Source organism: Pieris brassicae, chromosome 1 (assembly GCF_905147105.1).
Source record: "Pieris brassicae chromosome 1, ilPieBrab1.1, whole genome shotgun sequence".
In the NCBI taxonomy this organism is placed as follows: Eukaryota; Metazoa; Arthropoda; class Insecta; order Lepidoptera; family Pieridae; genus Pieris; species Pieris brassicae.
Window position 1 is genome coordinate 3,611,601 of NC_059665.1, and position 27,255 is coordinate 3,638,855.

Consider the following 27,255-nt stretch of genomic DNA (forward strand, 5'->3'; position numbering starts at 1 on the left):
TTCTTTTCGACTCTATTTTAAACGGTATAACAGCCTTTTTCGATTGTAGAGCTCGAAAAATTCGAAACATCAATCTTTCCGACTCATCCATTCAGTCAATTTAATAGAAATAGAATGAAATACATTTGTTGCTTGGTGTCGCGAAGTCTGATGAATACGTTACTAATTGACGTATCGATTTTATTGCGCAATGCTTATAAAAGGTAAACAGTTTTTATAAGCATTTCAAATAGCTGCCACGGGGTTGTTGGTAATTTGATTTCTAGGCAGTGTATTTTGATAATTGTTACTATTCAGGAAAATTATATATACCGAATGTAAGAGCGAGAATTGTATTTATAATCTTTCATAGAGTTGGTTAAAATAATGATATTATTATAGTTTACTATTCTCGGCAAATACAGGTAGAATAAGAGAATAGTGAAAAAAAATTGTTGCTATATACAAATTATTAACAAACTAATACTGCTATTTTTTGAGCAGTGTTGGCTTTAGCATGCGACTCTTATCACTGAGGTCGTAGATCCGATCCGCGGATATACACTAATGCACTTTCTTTCTATGTGGCCATTTAACATTCATTCGAACGGTGAAGGAAAACATCGCGAGGAAACCTTTGATCCAAAAAGTGGACGGGGTGCGTCAGGCACAGAAGGCTGATCACCTACTTGCCTATTAGATTAACAAATGTTCATGAAACAGATACTGAGGCCCAGATCTTAAAAGGTTGTAGCGCCATTGATTTATTTTATTTTTAATATGGCTGTTTAATACATATATTTATTTATTTTTATTTGAAAGACGGCATTAAAGCATTATTAGAAGTGCAGAAACTGTAAAGTTTATGAATTATTTCATTACACGCAGTATTTTATTACATGAGACAATTAATGTTATAGTTTCGTTATTTATTTTGTAATACTTTGGCCGTTTTAGTTTTGGTCTTTGGTTACTATTGTGTTCACCGTTATAACACATTATTGGTCATATCTGCTATTTCATATATTAAAATTAAATAAGAAAAAATTCCAAGAAATCAACGTTTATAACAATGTTATATAATCGCGATGGCTTTATAATAACAAAAAATGTCAGATCATTAAAAATCATTTGCATACTTTCCTCCTATCAACTTATTCAAAAAGGTAATTCATTTGTCGGTGAATAATTGAATAAATCACACTAATGGATGTAGGTTTTAACGGATTTAAGCAAATGGATTCTCTATGAAAAAAGACAGCGTGTCAGATATAACAACGCCCTATCCGCATGCTTAATTTTAATACAGGTAAACAATTTATAGCATAGTATCAAGATCATTATCGGGACCTAAGTTTTGACTAATTGACACTGAGTTATTTCTCATATCGTTTTAATGTTACCAGTTCTATACTTTTTATAAAAATAAACCCTTGGTGCCTGGATGCAAAGATTCACTGAAGTGTCTGCAAGTACTGGAGTATACTGAGGGATTGTTGGTCCACCCAATCGCATTTGCCTATAAATACTTCATATTTCATGCTAAATTATTTGTTATTTGTATTAAAATTTTATTCACATATATCCGAAGGAAAAACGTCTTTTATTAATACAGTTTTCATTAAATATCGACAGGATATAGAATTGATGTTTCATCGCCATATTACGTCTGATTTTCTGTAGACTCCGACCAAGTACTCCCACAGCGCTATAAATTGAGTCCACGACTGTAAATATGCCATATTAAGGCTATATCCTGATGTAAAACTGTTGTAAATTACTGTAAAATATCCGTTTTGTTGTTAATAGTGTTATATTTTTACGTAGTTAGTTCTAACGCTATTTATGTTATTTAATTAGTTTTGTAATATACCTTGAAAATATTGTGTACACATTTCAGGTGACAATTAAATTACGTTATTAGGCTTTATTTAAATGTCGCATGTGATAGCCTTCAGTAAACGCCTTAAGAAGAGCCTCAGATAAGTACTTACGGTACTATTTATTAGATATACATCAGTTACATTGAACATTTATACCACCGGAGTTATGAAGATATTTGAATTATAATATCACCAATGTTGTTAAATGGCTAATCTCAACAGGGGTAAGCAACCGTGGCCGTATCTACGAGATGAACTTTCAGATATAGAATAATCACACAATAAACAATGACATGTATCGACTGATTATAAGGTAAATAGTTTGTATATAAGTATCTAATAGTCAAGTTATTTATACATACCCTACTTAGAAACGCAAATAAGGAAAACTTAATAAGCTATCAAGAAAACAATTTCGCAGTCACTGTTTCTATTATCTAAAGAAATAAATAAAGGTGAACTGAAAGGGAAGGGCGTTAATATAATCTTCTAGTGTTGGGATAAATTAATCCACACTGTCAGCACAAAATACCCGAACAATAACTGGATGGAGTGTTAAAGTCGACACTACTGTGTCTACTATTTACCGTTTAAAGTATGGGGATTCTCATTTTATTCTATTTGCAGTAGATAGTTATTGAGTTCTTACTAAGCTTTTTTTTGTTACTAATATAGCTTACACCTATCGTTACATATAGAAATGTATAAAATTTTAATATATTTTAACTAAGATACAATTATGAAATTAATAGATTAAATAGAATCTGTATCTAACTTCTACAAACGAATAATAATAAATCATAAAATAAAATAAAAATAGTTGTTTAAAATTGTCATTAAACTAAAAAAATGAATCAACGTTGATCTAAAACAACTATTACAATTACTTCAAAATATCATCAAAATGTATCAAATATATAATTTCCAAATTTCATTTACAACATATTAGCTTGATTTAAACGAATACTAATTGAATTAAGTGAAACAATGAAAAGATGTCTCAGTTTGTTTGTTCAAAGATTGAATTTCACTTCACATCCGTTTAGTCTCATTTCTGAGTAAAAGCTGTTGTGTCTCAAGAAATTGCATTATAAACTCTTTGCCTCTCGTAGCACTGCTACGCGGTGTGGTTGCGTAGCTGTTACGTGCTACGACTGAAACCACTACATGAACAAGATAATTGAAAAACTTCCTGTGATCTAAAATTTCTCTGTATAAATGGAAATTACTACAAAACTTTTTGCTTCTTAAACCCATTAAATATTAATCATATTAGGATATAAACATCTTGCCATGCAAAGTATATGTGCAGTCTTTCTAATAAGGAAATAATGATATCAAAATACTACAGAGAGACATCTGTCGATATCTGTAAAACTAAACTGTCAATGTCAAGTGTCCTTTTGTTATTTTTTTTCTATTAAATTATTTAGTCGTTACCATGTAACAACGTATTTCACTAAAAGGAATTATCCAAATCATTGCAGACATCTTCAATTAATTGAAAAAGTCCGTTTTGTTGATTAACAATGAATTATATATATTTATTAAAGTGGTATATCCCTACAATTATTTCAATAAGACGTCGCCGTATTCTCTTAATTTGTAGACCGTATCGTTTAATAACCTAGCATAAACATCAAATATCCAAAGGACTCCTATTATCCATGAAATGTCTCTGCAATTCTTATTGCTACCGAGTTTAACGTGCTTAATATTGTGAAACTGGTGGCATTGGGAATAGTTAGACCTCAGATAATTTGATCAAAGTTTTGATCAGTTTGGGATTTCAGTCTTGAGAATTGTTAATTCAAGTAATCAAATCGAAGGAATTTGAGTCTTGCGAGTTTAAACACTTAATTAGCAAATTACTGATAAGTTTGTTAAAAGTGAGAAAGATAGGAAGGTAATTAGTCAATTCATGTTACAAAAAATATAACGAGTTATTATGGTGTTAAATGCACACATAGAAATGCACGCATGAATTCATGGCTGATAGTCTTATGCGACTAGGCCAATACAACTCTACTAAATGAAGTAGGGAATAAATTATTTATAAGGATGAGTCATCATTAAAAAAATATTTTTATCACAATACTAATACTATTGGTAAAAAAATTTTTTGAGGTCAAAGAGTTTATTAAGAAGTTTCAGCAAATAATAAATAAAAATTATTAATTAATTATGCTTACATAAAATACTTTCTATTACAAGAACAGCGGTTCAGTTATATTTATGTAGACACTTATAATTTGTTGTAGAAGAAACGTTTCGGATCCCTTCAGCGAAATCAGGGTGGCAAAGTTTTAAAGTTACAGTCGGTTCCGAGCTGGACTTTGTGGGATTAAATTAAAATGTAGCAATTTATGGGAAAGGAGCCGTCATAAATTTCAGCTTCTAATTGGCATTGCACGGTAAACTGTTTGACGACTGGCGCGTTTTATTGAAACATCGCGTTTTGTGCGTGATAATCCTGAACCTTGAACTCAAAGTAATGGGTTCGAATAAACATTTACCCTTACATAAACGTACTAAAGCTAGCCTAGCTAGCCTCATGTACATGAATACGCCGTCCTTATCACTGTCGTGGCATTGTTCCTTTCATTCTAGCGTCTTGTCTATTATTATCATGATGCCTCCTATAGAGTATATGGTGCTAGTTTAAAATGTTACGCCACGGATGTCTTAATTTGTAGCACTCCCAAGTAAAAAAACTTGATGTTTTTCTTAATATTTTAGTATAATAATTGAAAAGAAATATAGATAAATAGAATATTACTCTACTTTTATTCGCATATTTAATTGTATATGTCATTTTCACGGGGCTTGTTGGAGGTAGTGGTATGAAGAGAGAGGCCGCATGTAACAACAATATTTTAATATATTTTCCTTTAATCAGTATTAGTTACTGCCATTTTGTTGTATTGGAGATGAAACTGGCGTGTATCTCGGAATACCTACAGACTGTATTCAAGATACGTCTCCGTCACTTAATGTATTTAAAAACTTTTATATATAAGTAATAAAACATATACTAACGTAAATTAGGCACATATTCAAAGCAAATACTTTAATAGCTGCGATAAAGCTATGCGTTTATAGTTGGAATTGGTCCAAAAGTTTTAATTAACTGACCAAATCCGGTTTCATGCAAAAAATCTATATTTAACATCTGCAATTTAATTTAAGTAGTTGGTTGGTGGTATATGAACCCTAACCTTAATTATATAAAATAATATATATGGGTAATGTACAATAACAAATGATGATCCCTGCGGTTGAACGAGGCGTTTCGGTTGAATATTTGTTTTTTATTATTCCTCTCCAACTGTGTGTATAATTAAATTTATTTGGCTATAAGCGAATCTCTTCATTGCCGTCTCCCGAACAGACCTTTTACTCTGTAACTTCCAAGAGCGATCCCGATCACTATGAATTTTTGTACCGCATGAACAATAGGACATCTTTGCGAGTGCAGTTATTGCGAGAATTATATTATATATTATAAAAACGACGGCCCAGATATGTAATATTTTACAATGTTAAAACTTAAAACTTATAACCTTAAGAATTCTAAATTCAAATTTTAATTTAAGATTTCCATTAAACTTTGTAGCAATCAATTTAACACGGCATTCAATCTAAAAGGAATGCTTTGCATATTAGAAAATGTACAAGGCGATGTTTTGAGGACACTGGTTGAGGTGACCGCATTTTCATACAAGCCTTTTGTGTTCTATACATAAACGACATTAAATATTTATGTGTACGTACATATTTCACTACTGAAATTTCATTTTACGCCACGGCGTGAATGTAGTATCCAAAATAGATTTATATTAAAGTTGTGTATGTGAAATTAAAGAGTTATTTGACATCATTTTATGGACTCTATTTGTAGGGAATTGTATTATTGAAATAGTTCTATTGACACCTTCATAGAAATGATTAGATTCAAACAGACGCGGGCTACTGATATTAATTCCGCCTCAGTTATTAGCTGATAACGCATAAAATATACCTGATGGCTCTTAACGTTACGTGGGGCATGATGAAGACCCATCTCTGCCTTTAATTGTGTTTTACATTTATTATTTTTAATTTTCTGATGATCATTTAATTATATAAGTAACATAGTTTTTTGGGTCTTAAACAATTCAGTTTCCTCACGACGTTTTTGTTTGACTTAAAAGCAAGTTAATTGAGTATGGTATCAATGATATGTTGCAACTTAGCATTAGTCGGTGATATATTTTTTCATCTCTAAAATGTGTGTGACTTCTAAATTCTGGGGTAGACTTAATCTAGTCGAATTGAACCCCAAGAAGAGACAAAATTTTTGAGACACCATTTGTCACTACTGCTCTTTTCGAAGACACTCTTCTTAAATCCACAGCCAGCATCGGAATGCTTGGCGTTGACATATCGAACGACGAATCAGTTTCGCAGTCGTTTGGAGGGAATGGTTAAATTAGCTTCCATAAAGCTTGGTGTGCTCAGGAAGGCAAGACGGTAATTCACTTCGGGCCACCGCCTGCAACTGTATAAAGCGCAAATTCGGCCCCATATGGAGTACTGTCCTCACCCCTGGGCGGGAGCTCCCCAGTACTAGTTCTTTTCACTTGACCGTATTCAACGAAGAGCGGTTGGAATAATTGACCAACAAGTCCTCTCCAAGCGGCTTGATTTCGGTATTGCGTAGAGATGTGGGGTCACTCTGCATCATCTACCACATTTACCATGAAGAGTGTTCAGAGAAGAGTTCACCCGTATCACCTTGACATCAGTCGTTCCACAACTGAGCATTTCTTAAGGCAGTATTTGCAGGCCGCGCATCACCACCATGTGGAACCAGCTGCTCATTGAAGTATTACCGAATCAATAAAACCGAACGACTTAGGATTCTTCAAGAAAATAGTACCAATTATTTAAAGGCTGGCAACGCACTCACGCTCACTATGGCTTTGAGAGTGTACATGGGCGGCGGTGTCACTCAATATCAGGTCATAGGCTTGCATGCTGTTAAATAAAAAAAATATTTCAAATTCCGTTTGTCAAAATCGCATGCTTAACCCCTAGACTAACACTGTTTCCAAATTTCTAAAAAATCATGCTTTGACATATAAGGCTTTCATTTGAAGGTAGAACACCTTTTAAAAATCTTCTTTTTAATAACATTGAAATATCAATCACTGCAATCAAATTAAATTTTTCATTGCCTTTATAAAAGCAATTTTCTTGATAATATAGCCTTAATCAAAGGTTTTAATGAGAAGGTATTTTTATGGATCACGTTTATAACTTGACCCAAAAATATTTAATAAAATGAATTAATAAATTCACCGTTTTAAATAATATACTGTAGGCTTTATTGGGATATCGAAATAACTTGATCTGAATGAATGATGTATAAATTTGGTCTATGTTATATATATACAATTGTATTAAAACCTCAAATTATTTATGATATGCGAGATTTTATCTTGTTTTCCAAGCTCCTTCCTGTATCCCAAAATGTCCAAAAGAATTTACGGAATTTACACTGATGCGGAGCATATTATGAATGTCTATGCAAAGTCAGTCGTGACAAAGTATGCCGATGCTAATTCAGAAGGTTATGAAACTGGAGAACTGAACTGGTTTAAGTCATATCTTGATTATAGGACTCAGTTAGCAATTATTGGAGGCGCTGAGTTTACTCCCTATATTGTGCTATCTGCTGTTTACCAAGGATCCTGTTATCCCTTAATTTTATGCAAAAATATAATGCGCAGTCATATTGAATACAGTAGCGTTATCGAATGGATTTTAAGATCATTCACTCGATACATTAATTTCTTTGACAGAAAATTAAAACTGTTTTGACTAATTTGATTTTGATGTTATTAAATTATAATAATGGCAGTTGCCAAAAGTGCCACTGCTCCAACCTTATTAAAAATGACATTGGAATGACATGGGTAAACACGGGCTTGAAGCACGAAACTAGAATGGTTAATGTTTTAAAGAGTTTTACCAACACCATCACCTAACTATTGGGTATGTATTCATCTACAGAAATGTACATGGATCTCCCCTGATGGTATCAAGAAAAACGAAATAGACCACCTTGCTATCAGATCAAACTGGCACTCGTCGCTGTTCGATGTTCAATACCGAAGAGGCTGATATTGACAGCGACATCTGGTTGTTACCGAAATACGCTTCAAGGTGCACGACCAGCAGATGCTCCTGGTAAGGCTGCAAAAAGGTTCATCGTCACTAAACTGCAGGATCTTGAAACTATGAACAAGTTCAGGTATGAATTTCATAACTGCTTCACCGGACTTCACGCTCACGATGACTCAATAGACAAAGAGTTCCCACGTTCAAGAGCTTGTCAAGAGCACGCGGGCGTTTGACAAGGCTGTTTACTCTCACCACTACTTTTCCTGGTTGCTTTCGACGGGATTATGATACCATAAATAATAACTAAGGGTTGTTAACATCGTATCACTTAAATAGTTATTTAAAATTAGTAACTTATAAATATAGGTACATTTATAAGTAATTTAAGTATAGTATTAAATTGCCTTCAAATTAAATGTACTTACAAAAATCAACCAAGAAAACAATGACGTCACTACTAAAAATAACTGGAAAAATCCAAAGTTATTAAACGAACCAACAGACCATAGTCATTAGTCCCCTCGTTAGTACTAATCATATCAACGTCACTTGTCAGCACGGAATGAATTTCAGTCACCATTATTACCCATCAGCCATATACAAGTCGCGGCGTCAATTATATTCGTTAAATACAAGTAGTTGAAGCCTTCATTTGTCAAAATATTTGAAAGCCGTATATTAAATCACTGGTAGCATTAATTAATTTTGAAGCTCTCACAATAGTAAGTAGGCTAGCGTATGTAAACGCTACGGCGTAGCAAATCTACGCTGTGAAATATTCTTGTTTATATTTCGAACAATAAAACGAAGAGCAAACTGTAAACGTAAAATAATGATGTTGTTGGTATTGTTTAATTAATTGCATAAATCTTAATGCTTATTGTAACAGTGAGTAAGCCTGGTGAAGAGTACAACTTATAATATAAAGGCGATACTCAAATAATTATTTCCTGCAAAGGTTTAAGCACAATTTTTTTGTATCCTAGTTCTCTTATACCAAACTACATGCCTCGTCATAGGATAGTGAAAAAACGGATAAAACTAATAAAAATTGCACTTGATATATAACAAATATTTATGGTTAACATTACATTAATATTAAATAGTTAACCACTAGGTTAGCATAAGGCTAAGGATACGGCTGTCAATTGCGAGTTTAAATCCTAGCTAAATATCTATATGCGTAGGGCACACACTTAAAAAGAATTGATGCAGATGCTGCGTCTAAAAGGTGTAGCATAACTAATTAATATTTACTATATTATATATACGTACTCCTCGAATGTATAAAATTGATTCAAATCAAAAAAACGCTCCAAGGCTTAGCTAAATTACTTCCTAGTTCAATGGCCAGCTGAATGTTATTTGAATGTGCGTTCCATTCAACCGTTTTGTGAGCGACAATGGAAAAAATGGCTGAAACGGGAAAATGCAACAGCATTGAAGCATCGCACCCGCTCGCCCGAGATCGTGTTACGCCAATGCCTGGCTAAATCGATTTTAATATTGTACAGATCGACATGGCTTACATTGAATTGTTTTACTAAATTGAGTATTGTTTCTGTAAAAATCCTTAATAAGACGCTAACTTCAACTTCAACTGAGAACCGTTCTAAATTCGTGTTAAATTTATAAAAATAAGAATAAGTCAATGGCACTACAACCTTTTTAGGTGTGGGCCTCAGATTCTGTATCTGCTTCATGATCTTTTGTTAATCTAATAGGCAAGTAGATCACCCTTCTGTGCCTGACGCACGCCGTCGACTTTTTGGGTCTAAGGCAAGCCGGTTTCCTCACGATTTTTTCCTTCACCATTCGAGCGAATGTTAAATACGCACATAGAAACTCCATTGGGCCACAGTCGTGGCTCGAACCTACGTCCTCAGTGATGAGAGTCGAATGTTGAAGCCACTACGCCAACACTCCTCTGTATTACATATAAATCTTATTATTTTTTTACATAGTTTCAACTTTTGGATCGGTGTATTTATTTATTAGGTATTACAGTAATAACTAAGAGATATTTCGGATTATTGCTGTTAAATTTATGCATTCATATTAATTAAAATTAATAAAATCATTGTATTAGCTCGTTGGTACTTTGCGTTAACAGAATATCGTTGAAAGCGAGAAATCCGGTCATAATCCGATTATAATAAATTGCATGAGGGTTTTCAACTTTATTTGAAGGTTTACTGCCCTTGATACAAAAGCGTTATGTGGCGATATTATTGAATTCAAAATTAATACATTATTAAAAGATAATTTAATTTAACTAGCTACCGCTTACTATTTTGCCTGCAATACCTGAATGGTAAAACACAAAAAAATAGATTATAACAACAATTTGGAACAGGATTATCTGCTCGGATTATACATCAACATTTTGCGAGAGAACAAAGAGAAAATAATATTTGTAAGTAGCACAATTTCTACCTAGCATCTATACCATACCTACGGCACACCCATACCAAGCAATATTTACCATATTTACAATTATCGATTAATAAGTGTTTGTATATTGTGTATATAAGTTTTCTATTATTTGCCTTAAATGAGATTCCGTTGACAATTCCTTCTATCTATATGCTTTACCTTAAGAATTGTTTGCTTTTTTATTTTATAGTAATATCTAGCATATATGTATACGTATGCTGTAATAGTATTATATCTTTGAAACTTTAACCATTTCGTTTATTACAGTAACACTAGCGGACGTCTTCATTTCTCAAATATTGTATAGTATTGCAGTATTGTACTCCGACTCGTAATCAATGGTTTGATTCTCGTATTTCAACAGCGATAGGACTGCAACTTCTAGAGACTCAACACTTGATTTGAATATTTATGCCATACGTGATAAGGCGTAGATTTCTACGCAATCTAGTACGACAAACGCCGATTTAAAATTGTTCAATTGCACCAAGTTGTTTGCGAATGTAAACTTTATATTATCTGTATACAGTTGAATTTTCATTATTGTCGCACTGACAAACTTCACAATCCAATCGAAGTAAAGTTATTAGAATCTAGACACAATTGTACGTCAAAGTAGCTCAAAGATCATCTCGGTTGAGAAATGAAACCAAAATGAGAAAAGTTTTTCGTCGATACACTGCACTGTGATTTAGCTATTGAAATTTCATGTTTAAAATAAATTATTATGTCCCTTGAGATTACGATTGTCGTTAACAATTATAACCTAATCGTTGTACTTAAAACTTGTTACATACATAACGACAAGTAGTATGCGGAAGTTCCGTAACTCAGTGTATTGGTGTTTTTATTACCTGTTTATTTCAGCCTGATTGGGATTTAAATTAAAGAATAAAAATACCACCGTCCTTTAAAAGGAAATATAGAACACCACAGAATTATGAAGAATATAATGAATAACAAGAAGAAATATATAACTTTATCACTGCCCTGATGGCAGCCATCATACACAGATCATATTAGTCTTCGGTTTAAGGAAATTATTATAACTATATGATAATAATTCGACTTAATTTATAATATCAAACAGTGTCAACTTGGTGTGGCTCGGTAACCACGATTGCTGAAAAGTACGTGAGTAAGTGAGTTGTGTGAAGAACGTGATTCGTATAAAGCAGTTTTATTTAAATTATAGACGTTTTCACAAATATGTTTTACATCCAATTAAAAATGTGGTATTCAATTATTTGATCATAATGCTTCACAATTAAATTCTTCAGTGCGTGATGCATGTAATATTGCTCATTAAACAAACAACAAACGAATTTTTGTTTTACCACGTTAAAGCACCACAAAGTTAAACACTAATAAAGTTTTTAAACTATAATAGAAATGGGATCGCTCACGAGCGAGGCTTAGACGAGAAAAGTTGAACGGGTCGGCCATCGTGTATGAGGAAACATCAACTTTTTAATTGTTACTACTTAAACTGGCTTATTTCTCTACACATATCTCTTGAAATAATTGAGTTTTACCCTTGTTTTACACGTAATTGAAAAAGAACCTTCATAGATATAGATCTAGCTAAAATTTTATTGTTTCCATGATAACTAATTTAATACAGCGATGTAAACTTTATAATTTTAAACTGAATATGGGGTTTATGGTTTGTAAATAGGTTTTAAAAAAATAATGCAATGTATTGCCATCAAGAAGTTTGATGATGACAAGTCTTATTCTTAGATTGCATCTGTTTCTTTGATTATTCATGTAGCCTGAGACATGCCACCGCATCAGCTTAAAGTAGCAGGCTTAGTTGCAAGGCCAATAATGCACAGCACCATAAATAGTTAAGTATGTGAATATAATTTGCATTTGTGTACAAAACAAAATTAATGGCAAATTAAACATGTTGCACGACCACATGGGGCACACCTTTAGTTTGGATAAGTACCTAATTTCCATTAAAAACCACTTAGTAATGATGACTTTTTATGTTTCGCAATATTAAAGACATTAAAAGCTTATTTGCAATACATGTAAAATAAATAGACAATTTTTGACGTTTTATCAAATACTAAAAATAACTAGATAATAGTGTATTGATGAATTAACTTAAAAAAAGTAGAAAGGTGATTTAATTCTTATGAATAAGATAACCTGGCTTGGGATTCTGTTAGACACTCTTCAAACACTCACAGCGAATTCCTCACTCAAATCACTCGTAAAGGAATCAGTGAAGGAGGAGGAACAATAACCGCGGCAAGAGCATCGCCCGAGCGAGATTGTTTTCAAAATCTAGTGATTTTCAGGACAGCGTTATTAGTGCAATAACTTTTACAATAACAAATATATCTTCTTCAAATTTGGAACAGATATTACAATATTAACTAATATTGATGTTAATTATCAATCATTTTATAATAATCGATATCTATATGTACTTCGATTAAAATAACAAAGTAAAAGAGTCAACTGCCATATGTTCGTTGCTACTTGGGACCCGATAACTATTTATATAATGATATATTTTTATTAATGAGATGTTATTAATCATATATACATTGCAGGATAAAATATCGACACTCGAAATAAAAAAACAGACTGGACCTACTGGAAAGAGATTTATAGGACGATAAAAGAAAAGATGGATAGAGAACATTATAGAACTAGCGGGGAAAAACTGGGTGAATGTTGCAAGACAAAAATAAAATAGCAGGAGGCTTTTAGACTTAAAGGGGCCACTAAAAAATAAATCTAACTTAAAAAATTTAAAAGTTATACTAACACAAATAATACTAATATTAAGGAATGAAAACTAATCACTCGTTGTATGGATTAATTAATAAAGCTTTAATAATAATAATAATTAATCATATATAACAAATGCATCGAAACCAATATAATAACGGTTGGCACTAAAATACCCTGCAGTAGTCTTAAAATACTGCCAGATATCCTTTTATACTACGCTTACGAACCTTAAATCAAGTTTTATAAAATTAGAGATAATACGAATGGACTGCTATCAGCTAGGTACTATTGTGTAAAAATTCAATAAGTAAATAATTAACATTTACACGTGTCCCCAATGTTGGTGTTATCTATCTCTACAAATCTACAAAGTGAAGAGATCTTCACTTTTAAAAACATCACTTTGTTTTTGTTTTTTGGCAAAACTTAACAATCATTTGTTTCTTTTATTAAATTATATTATTGTTACCGAGCGTCCATGACGGAACGGTCAAGTAACGGAACGGTCAACTAAATAATATCTTTGTTTATAACTGACGCACCCGAATTGCCCGACGCCCGACACAAAGTCAACTGTATATGTCCATTTGTGCTTAGCTATTTTGTAAAAACAAAGAATTCTGTGTTGAATTATACAAAACAACAATTTTGAAAAAAGCGCAGATGTTTGTTTTTGTTCTTTGAAATTTGACACTCAAAAACAACTTGCACCCAAAAATTGTAGGCATTTGGTATTGTGATAATGCCATCTGACATTTCACGTGGATTAAAATCGGCAGTGAAGTCAATGTTTTACGTCAATTTAAAAGTTGTGCTTTCCTCGGTCATTTCGTGATTCACATGTGATTTACCCATTTTTTGGCGAAGTTATAAGTTTTCGTATATGAAATTTGTATTTTGGAGTAACTTTGTTAAAAAAAAAATATGGAATGTGACGAAAATGTAAGCACGACATAGCCAATTATTTCTACATTCGCTTTTTTCGAATACCCAAATATAATATATAATAATTGTTTTGAACGAAATCATAAATGTTTGCTTAAAAACGGTAAACCTTTTGATTATTTGCAGCAATAACCTTATCATTTACATCTCAGATCCAATTTAGATGCATTCTTTATCCTGTTATCTTTATTTGTCATGTCCACCATGGAACGAGAAATTAAATGATCACGAATGTCCTTGCTTAATATTTTCTGTGAAATATTAGTATTTTTATAAGTACTAAAATTATATATATGTAATAACTTCAAAGCACACGTTCAATCACATTAACTATTTACATTCAAGAATATCACATTTGTATCAATGATAAGGCAATAGTGCAGAGATTTTCAAATTATTGAATTTCGACTATCCTTCAATTTATAATAAATGATATCACAGCCAAATTTAGGTATCCATATTTTTATAAAAATTGATTTAACATTAAGCCTTTGGATAAAATTATTCTTGTGTACGAAGAACACAACTATTACTATAGTAATCTATTACTATTACTGTGTAACTATTTTTTTTAAACGTATTAAATATTTGTCTATAAATAAAAAAGGTGGATATTATTGGAAAGCTTTATAGAGTTTGAATTCGTTTTTTAGTCTTTATTATACTTAAGTTGTACTGTACTTGCATTTTATAGGATTTTTTTGTGTTACCGAAATAGTATGTTGAAAAATTATAATATCATTAAATTATACGTGAAAGATATTATATTGTAAGGCTTATATATTTTTAATTTCTGCTTCGTATTTTACGGGGTTACTCCAAATTGACATAATGACGGGTAGGTAAGTTAAATTTTTTCCAACATACCTTGTATTCTGAACAATTAAATTAAAATTTACTGGATCAATTTAAATTAATACTTTTATTATTTCATTAATGAAATTATTTTATATTTGAAATTTTTTAACCGACAATTTTATTATATTTAACAATGTTGTTTGGATTGAACCTATTACGTATGACTTTAAATTTTCCATCAAATAAATAAACATTGTTAATCTCTTTTCTGGACACTGCTCATTACTATAATTCAAAATTTAATTAATAGGGTAATATAAGCACATTTTTTCACTATGATAGCTATTATTAAAATAATATTTTTGTTTGTTTGTTTTTATGAATATTATTATATTATTTTTGTGTGTTTGATCTCTGAATGACTTAAATAGATTGCAATAGTCAAGTCGTCTCAAAAGTACCAAAAGTTTGTCTTCTTTATAGATTCCCTATTAGATTATAATTACTCTAACAAAATATTTGATGAAAATCTTTAGTAACGTTTGAAGATCCTGTTTAGTTTAATTGTATGTATTGTGTATTATGAAGCTATATATTAATTATTAATGTGTACAAGCTATGTTAACAAAAGACAATACCATGAAATTGACATGATAATCTTTTTGTTAAGGATATTCTTAAAATAATAACAATATATCCAGATGATAGTCCCTTGTTACTCAAACATATTTAATAATTTTAAGTTGTCTGTCCCCCACCCCCACTAACATTTCACAAACACTACGGCTTGTCAGCTTTCTAGTTGTAATAAATATAAACTCTTAATTGGAAGTTATAATGAAAACACGTAGCCTAAGATGCACTATGATGCACATATATATAAAGAAACTTATTACTTTCCTTTAAGTGGCAACTTTGCAAGATATGTTGTACGGTTAATAACATCTTCACAATATTCTTAATAGGTTATTACTGGCAAGGCTTATTTTTCTTTTAAAATATTTACAATACATTAAACATGTGTTTTTTTATCTATTTAATATTTAACCTATAAAGTGTTTGTTGTACTTTCCCTTAAATAATCAATCTAAATTTAATCAAATAATGAAAATTAACACTTTTTATAAATAAAATGTGTTATTTGTCACAATATTCATAGAATCTCACTTGGTAATTCAGCTATAACTCCCTCCACTTACCAACACAAAGAATGAACGCTTAACAGATAGAATCCAAAAATGAGGATAGTGACGAAGGGAGCGCTGTTAGAGAAGTCAGGTGCTCGTTGAAATCACGGATTATCAGAATACCAAGGCTGTACAGAGTTATAACTTTTTTGAAAGTTATAACGATGGATTGATTTATTGTCGTCCGAGACATGATTTTGTCGATGTTTATGACTAAAAGTAGAAACTTCAGAGTCTTAGAGTATAACCACGGCTGATTGACAGAAATTTTTAATTACCGTTAATAGAACCTAATTTTTTTAATTAGTCTTTGTTTATATATTATATATGAGATATTATAATAACTATTTATTTAAAACCCACTTCAGGTGAGCCTTTGAATTAATATTTCAGTGGAAGCAACACGAAATTTCTATTTACACACGGTTCAAAGTGAGGACTGTTTTGAAACGCAGACTTTTCAAAGCAAATCACAGAAAACCGACAATTTCATATTCGCATGATTACGTCGGAGTCGGCCATATTGTTAATGGGATTCTAATTTGGATTTCGAATTTGAAACTAACATCGGTAAATCCCGCGCGACCGTTGAATAGTTGGGCTCTACAGATGATTAATAACTCGATATTAATCAAAGCATTATTCTGTCGGACATATTAAATTCCCAAACGAATGGTTGTTACTTTCTAACTGAACAAGTAGGTTTTGAATTACTGGAGCTCATATCTAATTTACGAGATATTGTTCTTATAACTGAAGTTGTGTTGTTGCTCGGTAAACAAATTCGATCACACATATTCATTTGTAAACGTGATTTATGTGATTATTTAAATATTTTATTGGTACTCTGTGACTTCCAATAGCGATTTCGGCTAGAATGCATTCAAAAACGTCGATTGCTTTCGCTGTTAAAGAAGTTCGCACTGGTCTGAGAAGGACAAGTTAAGACACTCAGCCGGGTTTTTATTTCTTATGATCATAATCATAAAATGTTTAGGATGGTGCCCAAACTATGTTTGCATTAAAAATGTTCCTATTTATATAAAATATTAACCTACATAGTAGCCATGAAACATTTTATCCGGTAGATACAGTCAAATATTTCATGATGGAAAATATAGGGTAAAAAGTAAAAATATTATAGTGTGTATGGCAAATGAGGTAGAGGCTCACATACTGTTAAAATATAGTGTGTGCATGATCATGACAACTTACATTACCAGAATACTCTCGAGTGCTTGCTGGTCTTTGAGTTTGAATGTATGTATATAATTTACAAATATTTATAGATAATTGTTTTGGACGTTTTAAAACTAAAAACAGTACCGCTGTCTAGATATTGTTATCAGCTTCTGTATCTTATTTTATCTTAATGCTGTTGTGTTGTTCACGATGTTTCCCAACGTCGTACGGGTGACTGCAAAAGTCCATGGGTGCACAACTGTGATTCAAACGCACAATCTTAGGGTTTAGAGTCTACACTGCTCACGAGTAGTGTAGCCATTAAAATAAGATTAATGGGAATAGTCGTAGCATTATATGTTAAGCGGAATCAAATCCAATATAAATGAAATTTAATTTCACCGCCAAAAATGTCCTATTAAATGCCGCTTATTACTCTTGTAAAAAATAAAATGTAATGGTTGAACGTCCGGGGTCCTCACAGGGGTCGCTAATTCGCTTTTTATTACAATCGTTATGCCAAAAAAATATTCAGCGTGTGCATATTTTCGCTATAAAAGGTTAAAATTTACTATAATGTTATGAAAACGCTGAGTGTGCTAAAATTAAAGATTACCCTCTTGTTACGTGTGACTTTTAAGAAAAAATCTTTATGGACAATTACTAAAATTGACAATGTATATAAATTGTCACATGGATTTTCTATGTATAACATAGAATAATAACAATTTCAACAGCATAGCTTGTGCGGCTTGTGCTAGGGGTTGCAAATACAGGGGTCTAGGCTCCGAATATGATTTTGTCCCATAGCGCTAAAGGTTAATCGATATATAGTATAAGTCCCGAGGAGTCCGAAGAGCTGGCAGCTACCTTGCACAAAGAATTAGTCTAGCTATTCACAGGGGGAACGCTGCCATTATCTTCGGAACCTGGCCTAAAGGGACTCTGTTTAATAATATATTTTAGTAATTATTTTTTTAAGATTACTTATTGTTTTTTGTTATATTAATTTATGTTAATTGTAGGATTACTTTATATACGTTTGATTATATTGAATTATATCCATATTTTTAGTTTATGTACACATTATCGAATGTAACATAAAATTCAGAAAGAAGAAGCAAGAGTGTCCGTATAAGATTTACATAAATAATTGCTATAAGTTCGCGGATATTTTTTTTACATTAACAAGAGAACATGGCTTATGTTAAATGTTCTTTTTCACACACTTTAAAATTAACTAGCCTTTGGTAATGACAACGTCATAAACCAGCTAACTTTTATTTAAGGTACCTAGGATTAACAATAATATCTTAAAATAAAAGTTATACCTTCTCAAATGTATTTACATTTTTTTAGTAGAAAAAATACTCACAGGATATTAGTTTAATAACTACAATTGCTAACACGTGTTAGGACACATTAATGGTTACGGCAGAATAAAATAACAAGAAGTTTAAACTAAGGCTTTTAAATTGATTAATGGAGCATTAAGTTCTATATACATTTAGTATATAGATTGATAGGTGTGATAATTTATGTATCCCGATTAACATTATAGTGTTATTGACACGACGAATATATTGCAAATTTTCATCAATACACATTAAATTGATATTTGTGATAGAATTCTCCCTTTGCAGCATTCACTGAATGAATAATTAGCTTCTGAAATATGTATTTATTGGGAATAATTGTTTGTGAAACACACGAGTACCAATTTGTATTCAAGTTGCATGCTGCAGCGTGCCTGTAGCTTACGTGATGTAATCCTAATAATTCAACTCTCTTGTTTGGGATTTTGATTGTGTAACTGTTCGATTAGTTTTAATCTAAATCGATATGATTAATTGAAATTAATTTATAAGTTCCCTGTGAGATATGACACATCAATTTTTGTGTAGATTTCACTAATATTTCTTCTTAATAGTCAAGTTGCTCAGCAACGGCTATCCTACATAATAAATACTACATTTAAATAGAATCAAAGCCAAAAGTCGTTTACATCTTAAGAATTATAAACTAACCACGAAGTCGGTGAGAGGAAGAAGTTTAACCTAACAGAAACAAATCTTTGTCTGTACTTAGAATTTTTATTAAAATTTAAGATAACATGTGCAATAAGGGAATAATAACTCGACTTCTCTGTGTAACCTTTGAAGGAAGTGTGAACGTAAATCAACAAAATTAAAAAAAAAACATTTTATGATTTTTTTATATGTCTGCGTATACATTCAAGGCTTTCAGTTTATTATATATTGTGAAGTAAAATAACTAAGCCCACCCCGCGACAGCTGACGTATATTCGCTAGAATAATTTATCTTAACATGTGGATTACGTGAGGGAATAAGCTCGGCAGATACGCTTATATATTTGTGACAGTTTTGATATCTTTCCTGGCGTTAATTATAACCTTAATTAACGATTGCTTTATTTTACATTAAAACGCAAAGATAACGTTTCAAAAGAAAACTCAATTCATGAAAGACATATTATCTTATATTTGTAAAAAGTCTTGCCATTTATGATTTTATTTTGCGACCTAAAATGTTTCTATTTGACTAAATTTGCAACCGAATCGCGAGTCTTCTAGTTGAACGCTTGATTAAGCAACAACTAAATCACTTTCCTACTCCTAATGTTTAAAAAACAAAATATTATTGCACATTTTAGGTTAAAAATCTTTTATCATACTAATTAATAGATCAATTTCTTTACGTATATTATGCTTAAATCACAAGTTAATATAAGTTACATACTGTGGCGTCCCATTAAGGACTACGCATTTAATTTTGACATTAATTTCATTAGTCAAATTTTTATTCGTACGTTTTCCGTTTTTATGAGGAGTTATATAAGCCGTTTTTGTGTTTGTGAGGTTCACTTCTATGAGTGTGTTCTACCTGAGGTAGAAGTTACATACTATTATGTAAATATATCAAATGATATAAAATGCTACTTTAATAAAGTAAATCTTGTAATGTGCGTAAGCATGTAGCAACATCGTAAATCCAATCGACCTTTCGTGGTTCCAAGGACTCGCATGTCTTCACTTTATATGTGTCGGAGTAAAGTAGTTAAATCAGAGAGTTAATTGAATCTCTGGACAGTTAATTAAAAATCGATATTCAATCAAGTCGCTAAAGTTTCGTCAGACAAGTGAACGAAACGTTTATCGAGTTTCCTAAACGTTCTTAGGCAACAAGACTAACTCAACTTAACCATTTACAATAAAGCAAAACACGGCATTTCCAAGCTCTCAGATCTTTACGATCACACCGAAATAATTATAACAAATGAAAAAATAATGGGTCTTGTTAATCAACACGCTGGCTTTCAGTCAGACAGATAGTTAAAAGATTTCGACGCTGCTTATTTTAAATCAAAATACTAGCGACTTGATTAAATATCGACATTTAATTAACTGTCTAGCGATTCAATTAAGTCTCTGATTAAACTACTTTACTGCGACATATGCAACCCGTCATATATACATAGATAGATATATTATGTTTGGTGCACAACCAGAATTTGAAGCTGAATCTAAAGAATCTCACTTCGCACAAAGAATTCCTCTCTTCTACGCTGCGTTTATTAGATAAATTTAAAAATACGATTAAAAGGGGTCAGGCGCATCAAGCAACTGTATAAATTTAGTTCAGTTCAAAATCTTACTCACACTGAGTTAGATAAAGTTTTTGATTAAAGTCTTTGAAGTAAGATAAGTCTGAGGCGAATGCAGTTGACGGAAAATGTACATAAATATTCATTACGTATTTTATGAGTTATTCAATTTATCCTCGCATTTATGTCAGTATCAAACATATAAATAGGATACAAGTTTTAATCTGATTCTTATTTAAATATTACCTAAATTGATGTTAATCGATCAATATTTAAATAGCAGACTATAATTTAACTTAATAACATGTCATATAACATGTAGTTTATACAACTGTTGCATAATGAAGGTGAAGAGTAACCCAAGTGGCGTAATAGAAATAATCACATAGTTAATTTCACAGATAATTTTTCTTAACGAATATCGGAAACATAATACTTCTAAAATAACTTTATCTGATAGTATCGATAGATCACGTACCACGAGCGTATTTATAATGTACAAAGCAACTCAAGTTAACGCGGAAACCAATGAGATTTAATTATTAATTTTTACCAAAATCTGCTTGTGTAAAAAAGGTGAATGTTTAGTATAAGGTAATATTTCCTATCTATCTAATATAATCTATATAGATATCTAGATAAGGTATAATTTAATAAAATAATGATCATAATTATCGTGAGTAATGATAGATTAATTTGACAAGCGCCACATTTTGCGGTCACGCGCGCCATCAACGTCGTTTTAGACGTGATTAATAGATCTTACGATTAATATTTAATAGCTTTGAATGAATAATATAAAAAGGTAAAGCTCCAAGTTTATATAAACTAGGTTCCTTTGGCCATATAATTGCATACTTAAATATATACAAATATGATGTGTTTTTGTAAATTAACTGTTTGAATAAAATTAGTAATTTGCAATTTAAGCTTGCTCTTGATACTAGTAAATGAAAGAACACAAGTCGTTATGAAGAATAGGATATGTGGACAAATAAACTAAAAATGGTAATTTTTATTATTGTTTAATTGTTGTTATTAGAGCAAAATTTCGTTTCTAATTAATACATAGATACATAAAATTAGGACACGCTAACTGAAATGAATGATATTCAAAATACCTTTTGTTTATCATGACTTTTATCACTTTTCCCTTTAACTTCCGTTCAATGATTTATACAGTAAAAACAAACCTTTGAAAGTACCTCATTGACGCTGGTGGAGTTTACAAAAACAAATTGCAATTTGTATGATAATGAAGTATAAACAGATCTGCTGATGACAATATATTCAGAATACCACAGTCTTTTGTCATGTTGAAGTTGCTTCATTCTTAACTTCGACAACAAAGAAAATTACTAGTTCTGAGCACATATGCGATGATGTCACTGCGACTTAGTGTAGTCAGACAACGAGCCAAACTAACGAAAACTTACTTTTCAGCTGAATTGAATATTTGTTTATATAAACAATTTAATTTAAAGTGCCGAATTATATGCGATTAGATTTTTAAATTAATTTGAATTGAAAATTATAAAAATTTCTTGTGATTTGTGTAAACATATGGATTGACTGTCGATCCGAAATGATAAAGCATGGAAACATATTGATACGTTTTGTATTGAAAAGATAAAAAGTACGATTAGATGTGATATAATACTAGTCAGTAATAAGTAGTTTAGAACTCTTTATAACTTGCTTAAGATTACTACTTTCATTCGAAATAGTTTCTAGTATTTTTAAATTGCTTTAAACCAAATCTAACAGGAAACAAATCCTTATCAGAAAACAAATTGTGATTACGACGTGGCCGACTTAAATAGAAGCATGAACAGAAAGACATTAATGTTTTCTTGTCACTCGCTTTTAAAATTATGCGTGCCTGAGATTGAAATTAAGATTAAGTATAAAGACATGTGATAATAATAAATATTAAGCTTGCATGAAATTATCTAATAATATAAATAATACAGTGGCGGTAAAACCTTCATAGGTCCGCACATTTTTGTTCATGTTTAATAGGCAAATAAATGTATTTCAGCTTCTTGAGGCATGTGCTGTCTGAGTGAAGGTCTCGAACTTTTCTTTGCAAGTAGTCACCAATTCCGCTTATGATCTCGATTCTGCACCACAACTGAATATGTTTGTGAAAGGCTCGAGAAGACTGAGAGATGAATGTAGGTTGATACTTCATGATGAATACGTCATAGATTTCGAATCCTCATTTTTTACGATAAGTTTAAGAAGGTTTTAATTGTGCATATGGGAAAGAAATAGTGCCGAGATGTTTGAAGAGACGACATCAATAACGGTTAATCAATAACACAAAGCATTATATTAAGCATCTACCCACACTACAGTACCAAATTTTCTACTAAATTCAATCCATAATGAATAATTAGTACAGTTCGCTTGAATATAATGTACTGGACATCTAATCAGAACCTAAATAATTGATCAACATAAGCCTACTATTCAAATTGATGTCATCTCCATACGCCGGGATTACGAGCACAATCGTAAACTGAGTGTAATTTTCACTTGGCCCATAAAACCTGCCGCTGTATGAAGCACTTGACCAGCATATCATCTCAGTTTTATTACCGCCATATTATTTCACGTATACCCACCCTCATACAGTATAATTTCCTATTTATTTTACTGCAAACATGTCTACGGTACTACAATGCCTACCGACATTGCTACGATGCTACGGGCTACGATCCTACGAAAAAGCTTGGTGTTTTATTTGTTAATCAGTCTAGGCTGGATTCAATCACAGACTGGATTACGACGAGAACTACAGATTTTAATCTGTACCAATGTTTTGTTGGTCTTAGTTTATTAATGTTTTATCGAGTTTTAAATCCAATTCGTGTCATGTTCTGTTTTGATGTGAAAATATTGGAATTGTATTTCTTCTATACACAATTTCGTTCTTACCCCATTAATGTTTCACATATCAAAGATATTGGAATGGAAAAAACAATAATGATACGCCTCCGAATGTAATGCGAGACAAATTGATATGGAAATAGGACCCCTGAATCGAATATCATTCATCCTACATACGTAACGCTATCTAGAGTGATACGAGTGCGTAAAATAAAAATAACGAGTTATCGTTTTTATCATATTCGTTTATCGTTTTATTCTATAGAAATCGTATATAGACACAGTACATGATTCAATACCTTTCAAAATTTTAGATAAATATCCGAAACAACATCAAACAAAATATTTTTATTCCTATATATTGGTTTAGCTACCAGTTTTTGAGATTTAAACATTTTTTATTACCTTAAAAACGTTTATGTCGCCTACATCGGTTTGTGTTATATTAAAAAAAAACTTTGAGTATTAATGTACCAATATTGATTAGACAAAAATATACCCATGACTTCTGTGGCTTGTAAGAGAACATTAAATCCTCGCCATTCTGGTTAAATATGACTACATAATTTTGAAATTCAGGATTCAAAAGATGACTTCTAGAACATTGAAACCATTTCAAGTATATATTGTCTTATCTCCAGAACATAAAGTTAAAGTACACTCCCTACGTATTAACAAAAGTCTGCAATCAATTCCTACATACATTCTGTTTGCGTATGACGCGACATACAGTCAGTTATTTTACTGAATATAGATTAATTATTGCTCGTATACCTAACACTTTTTTCTAATTATTAGTTATTATATTATTGGATTGTTATAATATCGATCTGTGGACATTTGCATCACTTATTCGCGCATAGACTATCGTAGCTTGGTTAAAATTAGGCAGTTTCTATATCTCTAATTTTAATAAAGATATACTGAGGTTATAAATGTAAAAACTTCAAGTAAAATCATTCACAAGCTAATTACTTCACAAGGAACAGAGCTGTGTGTGTCACTTGAGTAATAGTCAATTCCCTTATTGAAAATGTTGGGTTCAAACCCCGGGTGATTAATGTCGAAATCAGATAACTGTATAAGCAGTTTATGCATTAAATCCTACATTTTCTATTTTATCAACTATATCTAAAGTACCATATTCAAAAACGTTTGCTTGATTTACAACTTCTAATTGTTAACTTTTAAAGCACTTCTAACGTTTAAACTGAAAAAAAGAAACGGATGAGTTTTTTAATTGAAACGGTGCACTTGGAGTGATAATTTTTGAAGTGAAACTTCTTTATCGGCGTTGGAAAAAAAATTACCGTCACATTTTTCTATTACGCGCCATCTTTTTCAAGTCCCTGCCACGGCTGATTCGATGAGATTCGAAGCCATTAATAACAAAAATATACAATAACGATAACAATGATAGTTATAATTTTATTACAATTAATAAGATTCTGTAATAATCTTAGTAGTAATAAAGTAAAATTAAATAATTGTATTTTTTATATTCCTGTCTATGATAATAAAAGCATTTTGTAAACTTTATCTAATTAAACTTTATTTGACCAATTTCTGTAAAGTTGCATATCATATTTCGAAAATTGAAAGAAAAAAAAGGTCATAAAGAAGTTTACTTCATACGTGTGTACCGTGTAGTAACCACTGATAATAATGCATAGTGTAAATACTAATTTTGTTTGTACTATTCTTAGGTATGAATTCATAACCTATAAATTACATGTTACATTTGCCTTTTCACTGTTTAATTTGTTGCGTATTTAGATACACGTTTTATTGACTCGTTCTGTTTGAACTTACTTAAAATTTGTCAAACCATATTGACTAAAATATATGACTCATTCTCGTTCCATTTTATAACCTGTCTCATAACCAACCTCATTAGTAATATATTGTGATATAAATTAATGTCTTGACTATTCAAAAAAGACATTTATTAAAACATATATTTTACTTAGTATATAAATAGAATATGCCTTTGTTAAAGCAAACTTTCTGTCTATGATAGGTAGTATTAGTTTGAAATTTTTCTGCTGTACAAAAGGCTTGTAACAATTTATTCCGCTTCATAATTGTTATATATATAAAAATAATGTATTGTTATTTAGTACAATGTTTAGCTATGCACCTAAACTTGGATATTTAAAATGATATTTGCAGGATAATGAATAAGACCTGGGGACCTAAGGGCTATGACACGGCATGCGGCATAAAGTCTTTTCGGGTATCTGGATTAAGATCACTGTCAATATGAACGAAAAATGTGTGCAAATAGAAAATCAATGATAAAAAAGAAAGTAGTAATTATCATATAAATAATTTCAATATTGATAAATTAAGAACGAGGATCTATATGAATTTGGATGGTGAGAGCAATTATTGAAATACTATTCATGTGAACAAAAAACGTACGTTTAGAAACAAAATCGATGGGTTTAATAAAATCTAATTAGTTTAATGAAACCATAAACTTAAATATAGATAAAATTCCAAATGCAGACCTCTGGAGCCATGTAGTAGTAATTACTGCATTACCACAGTGACTCAGAGTAAGTCTTGGCTTCCAAAGTTAGAGAACGCCAGCTTTGCCCATCTCATGCTACCGCTTTTTCGTCGGAACTTGAAGCTTGCGCGTCTCACGGCGTATTCCTACTGGAAAATCATATTTAACAGTCGTATGGATTGAAAGAAAACAATTTTTAAAGCTATTTGTATTATTATAAACTTATAATTATTTACAAAATTTTAAATTTAAATTTTCCCGACGTTTAGCATGCTTTACAGCGTGTGTGGTCACGGTGACTGAAGACAAAAGGTGTTGATTGTTAAAAGTATCACAGCTGTAGAAAAAGTTGTGTTATCTGTATTTATTTCTCCGGAGTTGGTATCGACTAAAGGTTTCGACTACTAGCACGCAAAACGTTGGAAAAATTTAAAATTAAAATTATGTAAACAATTATAAGTTTATAATAATTGTTTTAATTAATTTGTAATTGTTTTCTTTCAATGTGTAAAAGCTATGTTAACCAAAGAGTCGTATGGATTCTTTATTGAAATGATACCCAGACAATATAAGCCTAGTAATAACATGCATCATACAGAACTTATAATTTTAAAAAGGTTGGTAAAGTTTGTTCTTGTCAAAAACTTAATCCATCTTTTTGTTTCTGATTGGATTAATCCGTTTAATACACTTAAAGACAGAATTAAAAATGATGGAGGAGACACGATTATATTTTTAATTTTTATTAATAATAAAAATCACCATTGAAGCAGAGACTTCATCATAAATAAAGTATTATTATTTTCTTTAATATACGAGTAGGATTCTGTGCCAGCTTACCTGAAATCGTTTAACCAGAATATAAACCCATGACCTCCCTAATTCACC

General features: G+C 31.2%; 1 long non-coding RNA gene across 1 annotated transcript; it reads left to right on the top strand.

Moving 5' to 3' along the window:
* Positions 1–1,123: 1,123 nt before the first annotated feature.
* On the top strand, positions 1,124–14,401 carry LOC123712199. The gene is made up of 3 exons (XR_006754061.1): positions 1,124–1,288; positions 2,085–2,175; positions 13,037–14,401. It is a non-coding gene; the product is annotated as an uncharacterized LOC123712199 (long non-coding RNA).
* The last annotated feature ends 12,854 nt before the right edge of the window (positions 14,402–27,255 follow it).